Below are 15,345 nucleotides of genomic sequence, written 5' to 3' on the forward strand. Positions count from 1 at the left end.
GTGTCCCCAGGTCTTAGCCTCCATCCTAGTTCAATAAATATTTGTTGAATGTAAAAGCATTTTATAAACTTTGAACTACTAAACACATAGTAATTATTGCTACCATAGAGTAATTATTATTGCTGCCACAAGCCAGGCTCTCCATCTGTAAGCTGAGGGTGCTGGGGTAGATGATAGATAAGGTCCTCTCCAGCTATAAATTCTGTGTCCAAGACTTCAGCCCCTACTTCTCCCAAGTGGGCTGAAATGATCTCCCTCCTGGGTTTCTGGGAGAATTAATAAATCTGGATGGCTTATGATACACTGAAGAAAGGCCCGGCAGACCCAGTGTCAGCATCTGAATTGGTTTAACCCTGTGGCCTCCAAATGCCAGACTGAGAAGCTGTGTAGATCCAAGGCAAAGTTTTCACTAGTTCAAGGCAAAAAATAAAAAGAAAATACAGTGTTTCATAAAGCTAAGCTTATTTAATTTAAGAGATAGTCCTTTATTCTGGGATATGCTTTTGCTCTTTTTAATTATTTTTTGGTGTTAGTCTTTCTGTTAAGAGAATATGATGAAAGCAGATGGGTAGGTTAAGAAAAGGGTTGTTAGTTGGTGAAATCACCAGTCTGGCAACCTGATGTCAATCCCTACAATTAGAGGAGAGAGAATCCCGGTCTGTGAAATTCAGTTCCGGGGATTGCTGTTTAACAGAATTCATACTTGCTAAAGGTTCAGGTAGTACATGTGTAGGTCAGCTGAGCAGCCAAAAAGATTTCAGCATCTAAAAGTGTATGAGTAGTGAATGATATAACAAACATGCACTGGATTTATAGTTTATTCCTCAATCGAGATGTTATATAGCTGTGATATTCAGCACATCTCGATGAGATAAGAGAGCTTGAGTCTAATTTTCCCCATGTGTGGGGAAAACTGACTCTGACTGGTGCCCCTCAGTCTGAACCTCATGAATTATTGACAACAGAGGCTGGATAGCATGACACTCCTCTTCCTCCTGACCTGTTCAGAGCTAATGCACTGTGGGAACCCTTCCCAGGGCTTGCTACCTGCCTGTGGGGCTGGGGGAGGGGATTTAGGACTGAAGCAGAGCCTCTCAGGGCTTTGGCTCAAAGGGACAGGCCTGTAAGGCATATTTGATCTCTCTCCACTTCCTGTCCAGAGATGAGCCGCCAAATCCAGGGGCTGAGGTTAGCAGGGGGTTGCGGGGGGTGTGTGGAGGCTGAGGGAGGTCACACCCCAAACAGCAAAAGGTTTGATGGCCTTCTCTGGTGGTCCAGGGGTTAAGAATCTGCCTTAAGACACCACAAGCCTCGGGGCAACTAAGCCCTTGTGCCACAACCACCGAGCCTACATGCTCTAGAGCCCGCGCTCCGCCACAAGAGAAGCCCTCTCAAAGAGCAGAGGGTTTGGGGAAAGGAGAATTCTGGCCTGGGAGCTCGTGAACAGCACATAGCCTCCTTGTCTGGGCGGGGGGGGTGTATTTGGCCTCCAGAGAATGCCGCAGGTATTGGGGGAGTGGAATCTGTGAACAGAAAAATGTAGAAGGAAAGCAAAAAGGGTGGAAGTCTTCAGCTTCTACTACTCATCAAGCTGGTTTGTTGGAGAAGAGGGTAGGAAATCTGGGGGGGAAATACGTAAATGTGTAGGAGTCTCTTTCAAGTGGGGATTTTAATAGGTAATGGGGTTGTTCTTATATGGAGGTGGGACCATCTGCAGATCTTGAGGAGATGCCTCTGTGATTGAGGACTGCACTCTCATCTTCCTCAAAGGCTGACTGTAGTCCAGAAGGAAGTTCACCTGGGGTAGAATTCAAGTCCTGCATCTTGCTATAGCTATTCCATTTTGGTCATTGACTCATCATCCCTGACACAAGTCAGGCTTGTGAGGTGTGGGAGGACTGTGTGATAACAGTGACTTTTATTGAACACTTACTAAGTGCTGGCAACTGTTGGGTGCTTTTTATAATTTTTATTGAATATGTCTAATCCAGTGAAGTAGGCAGTTTTATTTCCATATGTGAAATCAGAATGAGTCATGACAACCTGACCTGCTGTCAGTGTTGAATAGCTATCCTTAATTTTTTTGACGTTGTTAGAGAATGACAGTTTTCTTGGAAATTAATTTTCTTTAAAGTGGAATTTTATTTTCTGCATCAATGCATTTTTGTTCTAATCATTGAAATATCTATTTTTTAAGTTACAAAAATAACACATGTTCACAATTTTTAAAAGAGACCCAAGGTTATAGAGTGAAAAGTAAAAAAGAAATTCTTCCCTATGCTTCTTTTACCTGCTCCCCCTATAGCTCTTAGTCTTATGTATCCTTCTAGAAGTTTCCTAGGCATTTACATGCATATTTTCCCTTAAACGTTTCCCATGAATGGAATAGCACTACACATAATGTCCTTCAAATTGCTTGTTTCTCTTCTTTCTTCTTTTCCCCTACTTCTGTCTTTCAATTCTTAAAATACATTCTTGGCGATTGTTCTGAGTAGTTCACAATAGTCCCCTTTATTCTGTCTCTCCCTTTTAAAAATAGCTATAAGATATTCCATTGTGTGGATATTCCATAATTTATTTAGCCAGTCTCCCACCGATGAACATTTAAATAGCTTCCAGTGTTTTGCCATTTGAAACACTGCTACAATGAACAACCTTGGATGTATATATATATATTGTATTTGGTACAAATATGTATATTTTATCCTGGGTCAAATGTTTTCACTTGACTATGGTCAAATGACCTTAAAAGAGATTTAATCAGTTCTGATGAAACTTTCTTCCAAACTGAATTTACCTGCTGCTCTGTCCTTTTATACATTCTGTGTAGAATGGTTTTAACTGTGGTTGATGGTGTAAGCTTAGGGCGATAAGAGGCAGCATACCTTGGTCTCAGTGCCTGGGAACTTATGGGATAGGTGGCTCCCCCTAACCTGCTGCTTGCAGACCTGGGGTGCACCTAGTTTCCCTCATGTTTGTAATTGACAAGGCCAACCCAGGATTGCCAGATTTTAGGAACTGGAAACAGAAGGTAGGAATCTGGGTTTTAATATGAAATATTTGATTAAAAAATATGTGTTTATTTATTTGGCAGCACCAGGTCTTAGCTGTAGCACAGGGGATCTTTGATCTTCAGTTGTGGCCTGTGGAATCAGTTTCCTGACCAGGAACTGAACCCGGGACCCTTGTACTGGGAGCACAGAGTTTTAGCCACTGGATCACCAGGGAAATCCTGAAATGTTTGATTTTTAAATGTTGGCAATAAATTTACTAAAAAAACAACAACCCCAAACCAATCAATCAACCAACCAAGATAACAGAACAAAACAAAAACAGTGAATATATCTGTAGGTGCCAGAGACTGACACAGCCTTTGCCTATTCACAGGTAATGGATTACTAATTTTGTGAGATATCGCTCCATCTAGAATCTCATGACTCTAATGCATAGTTCATTCAACTTCTTGTTTTTCAAAATTTTCCACCTATTGCCCTGTATTTAGGCAGTTATTTGTAAACACCGTATAGAAATCACCCACCCAGTGTTTGTTCAGGTTCTTTTCAGGAACTCTGTACAGCAGCATGCAGAGGTTTTTACAGACAGACATTGGGGACTTTCCTTGGTGGTCCAGTGACTAAGACTCTGTGCTCCCAATGCAGGGTGCCTGGGTTTGATCCTGGTCAAGGGAACTAGATACCTCAGGCTGAGAAGAGTTTGAATGCCACAGCTAAAGATCCTGCAGGCTGCAACTAAGACCTGGAGCAGCCAGATAAATAAATAAATATATGCAAAATAAATAAATATATGCAAGTATGCTTGTATGCTAAGTCTTCTCAGTCATGTCCGACGCTTTTCGACCCCGTGGACTATGTAGCCTGCCAGGCTCCTCTGTCCATGGGGATTCTCCATGCAAGAATACTTGAATGGGTTGCTATGCCCTCCTCCAGAGGATCTTATATATATATTTTTTATATATATGAAAGACAAGCCTCGGCTTCTCTTTTCCCTCATGCCCAGGATTGCTTTCTTCTGCTGTGTTTGGAAAGGGGTGGGGGTATCCTTGCTTATGTTTCCTGCATTGGCAGGCTGGTTCTTTATCACTAGCGCCACCTGGGATACAATATAGGGGGACAACCCCCCAAATAGGATGCCTCATATGACCTTCACATTGGGTGCTTTATGAGCACAACCAAATTCTTAGGCCTGTTCTCAAAATTGTGATTTCCCCTTTTCCTCTTTCAGAGACAGTCCCTGTGGCAGGCGTGGAGATGCAGATACTGTTTAGATCCTTCTTCTAGAAAGGACTCACTTTTGTTATGGGGAGTATGATTAGCAGTCACCAGCTGGCAGTCACAAGCATGGCCTCAGCCAGTGCCTGGACAGGACGGTGGTACAACAACCTTGCCACTTCTGTGCCTAACACGGGGCTCCTCTAAGGGGCTCTTTTTGCTTTGAAGCTTCCTGTAGGTCTGGTGTTTGTCAGATCTGCATCTCAGGGTCTCACAGCTCCTCCTTGATCCTGCTTCCTCCTCTTTCCTTCCACAGATGTTACGCTGACTAAATCCTCTGGACTCCTAATTCCATCAAGGTATCTGCTTTGTTGGGGACTCACAGTTTCTTTCCTTCATAATCTTTGCAATGCAAGACCCCACTCCTAATACACAGGGGTTGTTCTCCCAGAGAATCTGTCCTTCCCCCACCATCTGAGCATCAGGGCACTCTGAAGCAAGAATCCTCTGTAACTGTGCTTCCTGCCAGTCTGAATTTTTCTATGAGGGACTGAGGAGAAAACAGCAGGGCAGGCTTTGGCTATATCAGGCCAGCACAATAGTGCAAGGCCAGCCCTGGAGCTCCATGTGTTTCCCTGAGATCTCTCTGAGGGTGTGAGATGAAGAAATGTTCCCTGGCGTCTTCTGAAATATTTCATGTTCCTGTAAATTTCTGGATCAACCAAAACACACACACACACACACACACACACGCACACATCTTCCAAGAACTGACAGCAGTTCCTAGGGACAATGCAGCTAAAACTACAAAAGAAAGGGAAACATTTCCCTAGAGATTCCAGCCTGCCCTCTCTGGAGATAGCATTTGCCATTATTATGCAAAGCAGTTTCAGTTACCCTGTCCTGCTTTTAGAGCATTGAAAGAGGCCTCTCGTATGAAATGAATAAGGCCCATGACAAACCTTGCCAAAATGACAGAGCAGTCTACTTCTGAGGGCTTTCTCTTTGTTGGGCCAGATCAAATTCTTGAGCAGCATGTACTCTTTAATCTCTGCGGAGGAAGTAGGGGAACTTTAAGATTAATTTATTATTCTGTTGAGAGCAAACCCTCAGGAGTGAAGGGGGTGGGTGGGATTGTCCTCTGTTTACATAAGCTTTTCTCACTCATCTTGAATTTAATGACAAAGGGATTGTTCTTACATTTTGAAACTTTGTATAATCATATGCTACACACTTTCTCCACCTTTTTTTTTTAACTTTTGATTTTGAAGTAATTACAGTTCCATGGTAATTATAAACTCAAAAGTAATACATAGAGTTCCCATGTACCCTTCGCCCAACTTCCCCCAGGGTGACTTCTTGACATCAGTCATACAATGTCAAGACCAGGACACTGGCATTGGTTCAACACTGTTAACTAGACGATAGACCTTATTTTGTGTCCATCTTTTTTAATGTGTCCTTATTTGTGTGTGTCAATGCATGCATGCTTGCTAGCTTCTTTGACTGGAGATCTTTGACCAGTAGGTCATACTTCATCCTTATTCCTTGTTTCATTATCTGGATGATTTATCAGTTACCTATTGAAGTCTACTTCAGTTGATTATGGCTTTAATATACACGATGTTGCAATAGCATGTTTGTTCACTTGGCTAGGAGAACTTCTTTATACTGGGCCCAAATAAATAGCTGAAGCCGCAGTGCAAAGATTATGTTTCTTTGACTTTTTGAGAGAAATTGCCAATTGCCCTCCAGAAAAGCTGTGCCCTTTTCCAGCCTCAGGGTCCCTTCCTGAGAAGGCAATTCTGTGATAGTGTCCATTTCATCACATCCTCATAGCACTCAGTTTCACCAAACATTTTAATTTTTGCCAATCGAGGTGAAAAAACTTTTTGATTTGTATTTCTTTATTAAAGTTTATTTTTTCATATGTTTATAGATATTGGTGTTTCTTGTTTCATAAAACGCTTGTTCATGTCCTTTGTCCACTTTTATTGGCTTGTTTATTTGTTTTTTCTTAAAAGGTCAGTGTTCACTCTTGCCATCTCCTGTTCACATGCCACAGGTCTTTCCTGTCTGCACAGGAACAGGAGGTGGCAAGAGTGAACATTGACCTTTTAGGAATCAGTGAGCTAAAATGACCTAGAATGGGCGAATTTAATTCAGATGACCATTATATCTACTACTGTGGGCAAGAATCCCTTAGAAGTAATGGAGTAGCCCTCATAGTCAACAAGGATCTATTCAGATCCTTCTTCTAGAAAGGATTCACTTTTGCTGTGGGGAATATGATTAGCAGTCAAAGAATCCGAAACACAGTACTTGGGTGCAGTCTCAAAAATGACAGAATGATCTTTGTTCATTTCCAAGACAAACCATTCATTATCACAGTAATCCAAGTCTATGCCCCAAGCAGTAACGCTGAAGAAGCTGAAACTGAATGGTTCTATGAAGACCTATAAGACCTAGAACTAACACCCAAAAAAAGATGTCCTTTTCATCATAGGGGACTGGAATGTAAAAGTAGGAAGTCAAAATATACCTGGAGTAACAGGCAAATTTGGCCTTGGAGTACAAAATGAAGCAGGGCAAAGGCTAACAGAGTTTTGCCAAGAGAATGCACAGGTCATAGCAAATACCCTTTTCCAACAATGCAAAAGAAGACTCTATACATGGACATCGTCTGATGGTTGATACTGAAATCAGATTGATTATATTCTTTGCAGCCAAAGATGGAGAAGCTCTATACAGTCAGCAAAAACAAGACCAGGAGCTGACTGTGGCTCAGATCATGAAGTCCTTATTGCCAAATTCAGACTTCAATTGAAGAAAGTAGGGAAAACCACTAGACCATTCAGGTATGACCTAAATCAAATCCCTTATGATTATACAGTGGAAATGAGAAGTAGATTCAAGAGATTAGATCTATCTGATAGAGTGCCTGATGAACTATGGACGGAGGTTCATGACATTGTACAGGAGGCAGTGATCAAGACCATCCTCAAGAAAAAGAAATGCAAAAAGGCAAAATGGTTGTCTGAAGAGGCCTTACAAATAGCTGAGAAAAGAAGAGAAATGAAAGGCAAAGGAGAATAGGAAAGATACCCATCTGAATGCAGATTCCAAAGAATATCAATGAAAATTAAGAAAAACTTCCTAACTGATCAATGCAAAGAAATAGAGAAAAACAATAGAACAAGAAAGATTAGAGATCTCTTCAAGAAAATTAGAGATACCAAGGGAACATTTCATGCAAAGATGGGCTCAATAAAGGACAGAAATGGTATGGACCTAACAGAAGCAGAAGATATTAAGAAGAACTGGCAAGAATACACAGAAGAACTATACAAAAAAGATCTTCATGACCCAGATAACCACGATGACCTAGAGCCCGACAACCTGAAATGCAAAGTCACGTGGGCCTTAGTGAAGCAGGAAACAGACAGAACAGGCTCCATCTTGGGCTGGACTGTGGACTTTGAGCTATATGCCCAGTGTCTATGGAAATGACATGCCAACTGGAAAACCAGACCCCCCCGAAGGAAGAGCCCCAGGGCCCGTATCTAGACTCTCCATCGCCTGAAAGAATACCCTAATTATCTGTGCAACCAAATAGAATCATAAATTCTATTATGCTTATAGGGGTATGACCACAGGCCTATTGATAATTGTCCACTGTTAACTACCTAGGCTTAAGGCTTATGAATCACGGGTTATCTTTGATTGTATCTTTCTTTTCCTTTGTTCAGACTAGTTTCAGGGAATTTGGGGAGGTGGGTTTGGGCACGTACACTTAGGGTATATAAGGTTTTCAGAAACACTGGTCAGGGTCCTTGGCTAAGAGGAGACTCTGCCTTGGGCCCGCTGGTGTAATAAGCTGCACCCCACTATCTGCATTGTCCTTCTGAGTGAGTTTGTTTCCCAGAACAAGTGGCTAAAACACTTGGTGCATTGGCTGGGAAAGTCCTCACTTTGAGGAGACAAGTCCCATTTGGGACTACTCCAAGGCCTTGAGGCTCGACTCTTCTGCGGGGAAAGGCGCCTCGCCCTTCTGGAACGATTCTGCTTCTCAGCGCCCGCACCTTTCCCGTTAGCAGGTAGTGGATGGCAGCAGGAGAACTGAGTGCTCAGGTGAGGAGGAACCCACCGGCAGGGTGGAAGAGGGGGCCTGATCACCCGCCTGGGAGGGACTAGAAGGGGCGCAGACCTACAGGAGCCTGGAATAGGCAGGTGGAGGAGATTGCTTGGTACACAGGTTGACGAGCGTGTTAGGGCTTAGGAAGGAAATTTGTGAAGGTCATTTAGGAGGTGGTGTCCACGCCGTCTTGGGGATAATTATTACCAAGCAGTCGCCAGGGGGTTGTTAGGAGAAGAAACTTGGTTTTTGTGTGCTTGTTTTCTGCCCTCCCCAAGGAGGTGTCCCATCTGCTGTGAAATTCTTGACCCCCTCGGAATTGGCAGGCTAGAAGGAGGGGGATACAAAGTGAGTACGCACTGGCTTTTCCAGAGATGGCCTGGGACGTGGGATATTTAACCCATCTGTGTTTTCATCCGCACTTGATCAGGCCCACCAAGGCAGAATGGACTTTAAAAGTTAAGGGAGAAACAGTCTTGGACCACGTGGTGTTCTGGTTTGGCTGTGCTGACCGGCAGGTGAAGACATGCCGATCCCCCTTCTCCCTCTGGGATCTGACAGGTAAGGCTCATCTCACCCCAATTCGGAAGAAGGCAAAATGGCAACATAAGTGTTTCACTGAATGGAAATATCAGAAGTACATAGGGTACCAAGAACTTCGTAGACAGAATGAAAAGGAAAAATAGAAGAAGGTAAGCAAGATGGGGAGAAGTGAATCTAAGGCAACTGTATTGGAGTGCGTGATTAAAAATTTAAAGAAGGGATTAGGAGGAGACTATGGGGTGAAGATGACACCTAACCGCCTCCGTATATTCTGTGAGGTCGGATGGCCCCTTGCGGGAGTAGGATGGCCACCAGAGAACACTATGAACTTAGAAATAGCGGAAGCAGTCTATACAGTAGTCACAGGAGAGCCAGGACACCTGGATCAATATCCATATACTGACTCATGGCTAGGGTTAGCTCAAGACCCTCCTACTTGGACGAGGTTCTGTATCCAGAAGGGAAAGGGAAAAGTATTAATGGCACAAAAATTGACTGACGATAAAAAAGGAAATTCTGCAGGATTTGGATGGGGATGACCTACACCTTCCCCCATACTGGATAACACATCCTCCTCGCAGTGCTCCACCAGGACCGGAGGCTGCTTTAATGCCCGATCCAGGGCCAGGTGAAGTTCCTGCAGCAGCCACTGCTCTTCTGCCAGCTCTCCAAGAGTTCACAGACCCGCCGTTTTGTCAGGCTCCTATCCCAGCAATGGAGACCTCTGGTCAATGGCCCCAGAATTCCACCTCAGCCGGATCTCCTAGATTGTATCCACCTCTCCCGGTGAGTGCTGATGGGAAAGAGGAAGAAAACACAGAAATTAGAGGCTGTGCTCTGCCAAGGAACAGGGGGAAAGAACCCTACTACAGATGCCCCTCAGAGAGCTACGACAGCCTCCAGTTCAGGACGTGTAGGGCACTACCATCAGCCCCCTGTAGCCTATTATTACCAGCCATTTTCCTCTATGGATATGTTAAACTGGCAGAGACACTGTACTCGGGGGAGCCACAAGCCATGATTAGGCTGATGGAGACTATTTTTCGAACCCACTGCCCTACGTAGGATGACATAATCCAACTACTAGTCTCCCTTTTCAGCACCAAGGAAAGACACAGGATCCTAACTGAGGCCAGAAAATGGTTAAGAGAAATGGCACCTGAGGGTACTGCAAACCCACAGCAGTGACAGAACTAGCCACCCCTGATGAGAGGCCCAGCTGGGACTGTAACACAGAGGAAGGGGGGGCCACCTAGAGAGATACCAGGTGGCTACTTTACAAGGTCTCAAGAGGGGGCCCGAAAAGCTATGAGTATGGCAAAACCCTCCCAAGTGATTCAAAGGGAAAGCGAATCACCCTCTGAGTTCTGCGAAAGACTGTGCGAGTCCTATAGACTTTATATGCCAATAGAGCCAGAGGCCGGAGAAGGCAATGGCACCCCACTCCAGTTCTCTTGCCTGGAAAATCTCATGGACGGAGGAGCCTGGTAGGCTGCAGTCCATGGGGTCGCTAAGAGTCGGGAACGACTGAGTGACATCACTTTCGCTTTACACTTTCATGCAAATGGAAACCCACTCCAGTGTTCTTGCCTGGAGAATACCAGAGACAGAGGAGCCTAGTAGGCTGCCGTCTGTGGGGTCGCACAGAGTCGGACATGACTGAAGCGACTTAGCAGCAGCAGCAGAGCCAGAGGCTGCTGGGTCTCAGATGGTGATACACGCAGCCTCTGTGTCTCTAGCCTACCCTGAAAATGTCAGATGGGGGGGACACCAAGTGACTCATGAATTTTTATACATCCCTGAATGCCCAGTACCTTTGTTAGGAAGAGACTTGCTGTCTAAATTGGGGGCGCAAGTGACCTTTCCTCCCACGAAAGACCCACTGTTCGAGTGGGCTCAACCACCTATTTACTCTTCCTCTCGGTAACCCCTCAAGATGAATGGAGGTTGTCCGATCTCCCAGAAGGGAAACCGGATGGGCTAAACAGTCCAGAAAGAGAGTTAGCTCAACAATCCCCTGAGGTCTGGGCAGAAGACAACCCCCCAAGGCTTGCAAAACAAGTCCCACAGGTAATATAACTCAAACCCGGAACAGTTACGTCAGCACCCACCTTGGCCCTGCCAGACCTTGCTTAGCTATTTACTCTTTACGTGACTGAAAAGGACAAAGTGGCTATGGGAGTGTTGTCCCAGATTATGGGGAAATGGGACAGACCCGTGGCTTATCTCTAATCAGCTGGACAATGTTGCCACTGGGTGGCTGGGATGCTTACGGGCAGTTGCTGCATTTACCTTACTGGTCTGGGAGGCAACCAAGCTGACTTTGGGCCAAGATTTGATCATAAAAGACCTGCATGAGGTCAACACTCTCCTGTGAGGGGACCCCCATAAATGGCTGTCAACATCCTGGATTACTCAATACCAGGGACTGTTATGTGAGAACCCCATGTTACTATTGAGCCTTGTCAGGCCCTGAATCCGGCCACTCCCCTTCCTGTGGGAGAAGGTGGGCCCTCACATGATTGCAGGGAAATCCTAGAAGAATTTTATGCCAGCAGACCTGACTTGAGAGACCAGCTAATCCCGGGCCCAGATTTGGTCCTGTACACCAATAGCACCAGCCTGGTGAAACAAGGACAATGACTGTTGGGATATGCAGTGGTCATGGAAGAAACCATCGCTGAGGCTAGCTCTCTGCCACCACACTGGTCTGCTCAACAGGCTGAACTATATGCTCTAATCCAGGCCCTCCAGCTGTCAAAAGGTAAGAAGACAAACATTTACACAAACTCCAGGTATGCTTTTGCTACACTACAGGGCTATGTATAAGGAGAGACGCCTTTGACAGCTAGTGAAAAAGATATTAAAAATAAGGAAGAAATTAAGACCCTATTAGATACTGGCTGGGAACCAGAAAGGGTTGCAGTCATACACTGCTGAGGACATCAAAAAGAGGATACTCCCTGGGCTCGGGGAAATAGACTGGCAGATGAGACTGCTAAACAAGCAGCCGAGGGCTTGGGAGTGACAAGTGAAGCCTCTATTAAAGCTCTCATATTGGCGGAGCTGCCAGAGCTAACACTGGAATCTCCAAAATACACTGAAGCCCCAAACCAACTAGTCAAAGTGGAAAGGGCCATCAAGACTGGAAAGGGATGGTGGGAAATTGCCAAGTGACAAATTATTGATACCAGAGGAGCTGGCACCCACTCTGGTAAGCCAAACACACCAAGTGACCCACCTAGGCCATGATAAACTTGGCTTCCCTGGTGGCTCAGATGGTAAAGCGTCTGCCTGCAATGCAGGAGACATGATAAACTGGAAGAGCTAATTTGAAACTATTTCTTGGTTCCTTGCCTCTCTTCCCTATGCAGGACAGAATCTCAGAACTGCACTGCCTGTTCACAGGTCAATGCTGCCTCTTGGCACAGACAGAAACCTCTGGGGATTCAGCTAAAAGGCACGCTGCCCTTTTAACACCTGGAAGTGGACCTCACTGAAATGAAGCCTCACTGACACTACCGTTACCTGCTGGTCATGGTATGTATGTTCTTGGGATGGGTAGAAGATTTTCCTACCCGGACTGAAAGAGCATCAGAAGTAGCTTGGTGCCTGCCTAGGGAGAAGTTCACAGATCTGGATTTCCTACCAGCATTGGATTGGACAATGGCCCAGCTATCGTAGCTGATTTAGTATAACAAGTAAGCAAAACTTTAAACATCAAGTGGAAATTACACACAGCATATAGGCCCCAGAGTTCTGGGATGGTGGCAGGAACCAATCAGACACTTAGAGAGACACTCTCCACGTGGATCATGGAGACTGAGCGCTCTTGGGTGGGCTTGTTTCCGACGGCTCTGCTCAGACTCAGGATGACCTCACGGTCCCATGGCTACTTTCTTCATGAAATTGTGTACGGGAGGCCCCTCCCATAATAAAACAGGTGTCAACAAATTTGCCTCAGGTAAGGGGAGATGAGATTTCACAGCAGATGGAACAACTGGGGAAGGTAATAAATCAGGTAACTAAGTTTGTACAAGAAAGGGTGCCAGTCCCCCTTGGGGAACAGACTCACGAATTTGTGCCTGGAGATCAGGTGTGTATCAAGGACTGGAAACACAACTCCTTGGCCCCACATTGGAAGGGTCCATATACTGTTGTTCTATCCAGCCCTACTGCAGTTAAAGTTGCAGGTTTCACTCCCTGAATCCACCACATGAGGATGAAGAGAACATACCACGCAGACTCAGAAAATGCTGAGTGGACTGTGCAGTGGGACCCCACTGGCTCTCAAGAGACTAAGATCATCCTTAAGAAGAAGAAGGAAAAGAAGATCCCTGACGAGCCCCTTCAGGATGAAGCCGCATAATCAATTCCTGCCACTTGGCCTCATCAACGTGATTTTGAATTTAACTTCCGTTTCAACTCAGGACAATGTTTTCATCTCATGGACACATTCCTATGCAGATTTCCACAACACCTCCAACTGCTGTGTATGTGGGGCTATGCCTCTTCTGTGATGGATGGACTTCCTTGGTGGAGATTTTAAACCATTCTGCTCTTTTCTGGGATGACAAAAAGACACTTTCCTTTCTCTTGTCAATCATAATCTCTCCCTGCTCTCTTGGTGTAAGCCAGATCTGCAGTCAATAGACTCGGGTCATGGTGTTACATTTGATGTAAACACCAGCTCCATAGAAGTAACAAAAGCCTATACCTCATATTTAAAGAACAAAAAGGGAAAAAGCTCCCTGTTCAGCAAGGGAGGACAGGCCTCTAGGTATGTTGAACAATTCTGCCAAGTCTGGGATGAATATTTCTGGATGACCCCAGAAAAGGGTCAATTAATTACTCCTGTTGCTATATGCTGAGAACAAAAAAGAACAAAGGGTAGGGTTTGGTGACCATCCATTAGACCCAGAAGAACTAAAATATATGGAGTATCTATCCCCCAAACAATGTAAACGAACATTCGAGGTACACACCACCCCAACCAGTCTATCCACTGGCCACGTTCTGATTGGAAATACAACCCTGGAATCTGCTGGGTGGTGCCCAGCGGAACGCAGTGGCTTTGTGGGCCTAACCTTTGGCCTTAGTTACCAAGCAGCTGGGTAGGCTGCTGCCCACTGGGATTCGCTTTTGCCCATGGCAGCATAAAGCCTAACCTACAACAAGCCCCGGCAAATCTACCTTATTTACAAGCTATGTAGACAAGGTCTGTGTTTCAATGGTATGAGTGTATTGCTGCCTTATTCGTACCTTTTATAGGGACAACTAGATAGTGCTAAAGCCATCCTAACCTTAAATGAAGAACAAATCCAAATGAGAAAAGCAGTAATTCAAAATAGAATGGCTTTGGACTTGCTCACAGCTGCTCAAGGAGGGACCTGTGCTATAATTAAGGTTGAATGCTGTGTACATATTCCTGATTTATCTGGCAATGTATCAGCTGCTTTAGATGACATGAAAAACCAGGTAAAAGCAATGTCAAATGAAAACATTCCTTTCTGGACTTTGGTCCTAACTTGGGAGAAGGGTGATTGGTGGAAAACTATTTTTACCATTGTTATAGTTGCCTTGAGAGTTCTGCTTTGTGGACCTTTCATTTTACAATGTGTTATGAACTTTGTAACCCAAAAGTTGGTGTTGTTCTCCCAAATTGGTGGTCAGAAATCCAGGGTGCAATATATCCCTATGAGTGATGCTCATACTATGAGATAAGAGCATCAAGAGGGGGAATGAAGGAGGAAACAGACAGGACAGGCTCCATTGAAAGCAGGACTCCATCTTGGGCTGGACTGTGGACTTTGAGCTATATGCCCAGTACCTATGGAAATGACATATCGACTGGAAAACCAGGCCCCCTGGATGGAAGAGTCCCAGGGCTCATACCTAGATCTCCATCACCTAAAAGAATGCCCTAATTATCTGTGTAACCAAATAGAATCATAGATTCTATTATGCTTATTGGGGTATGACCACAAGCCTATTGATAATTGTCCACTGTTAACTACCTAGGCTTAAGGCAAATGAATCATGGGTTATCTTTGATTGTATTTTTCTTTTCCTTTGTTCAAACTAGTTTCAGGGAATTTGGGGAGGCGGGTTTGGGCACATACACTTAGGGTATATAAGGTTTTCAGAAAAACTGATCAGGGTCCTTGGCTAAGAGGAGACTCTGCCTTGGGTCCGCTGGTGTAATAAACTGTGCTCCACTATCTGCATTGTCCTTCTGAGTGAGTTTGTTTCCCAGAATGTGTGGCTACAACATTAAGAAGCATCACTATGAACAAAGCTAGTGGAGGTGATGGAATTCCACTTGAGCTGTTTCAAATCCGGGAAGATGGTGCTGTGAAAGTGCTGCACTCAATACGCCAGCAAATTTGGAAACCTCAGCAGTGGCCACAGGACTGGAAAAGGTCAGTTTTCATTCCA

The 15,345-nt window shown here is 44.8% G+C and overlaps 1 long non-coding RNA gene across 1 annotated transcript; it reads left to right on the forward strand.

Moving 5' to 3' along the window:
• Window positions 1–10,328: 10,328 nt before the first annotated feature.
• On the forward strand, window positions 10,329–15,128 carry LOC138443371 (uncharacterized). Its single transcript, XR_011258106.1, has 2 exons — window positions 10,329–11,671; window positions 12,282–15,128. It is a non-coding gene; the product is annotated as an uncharacterized lncRNA (long non-coding RNA).
• The last annotated feature ends 217 nt before the right edge of the window (window positions 15,129–15,345 follow it).

Source organism: Ovis canadensis, chromosome 7, assembly GCF_042477335.2.
Source record: "Ovis canadensis isolate MfBH-ARS-UI-01 breed Bighorn chromosome 7, ARS-UI_OviCan_v2, whole genome shotgun sequence".
In the NCBI taxonomy this organism is placed as follows: Eukaryota; Metazoa; Chordata; class Mammalia; order Artiodactyla; family Bovidae; genus Ovis; species Ovis canadensis.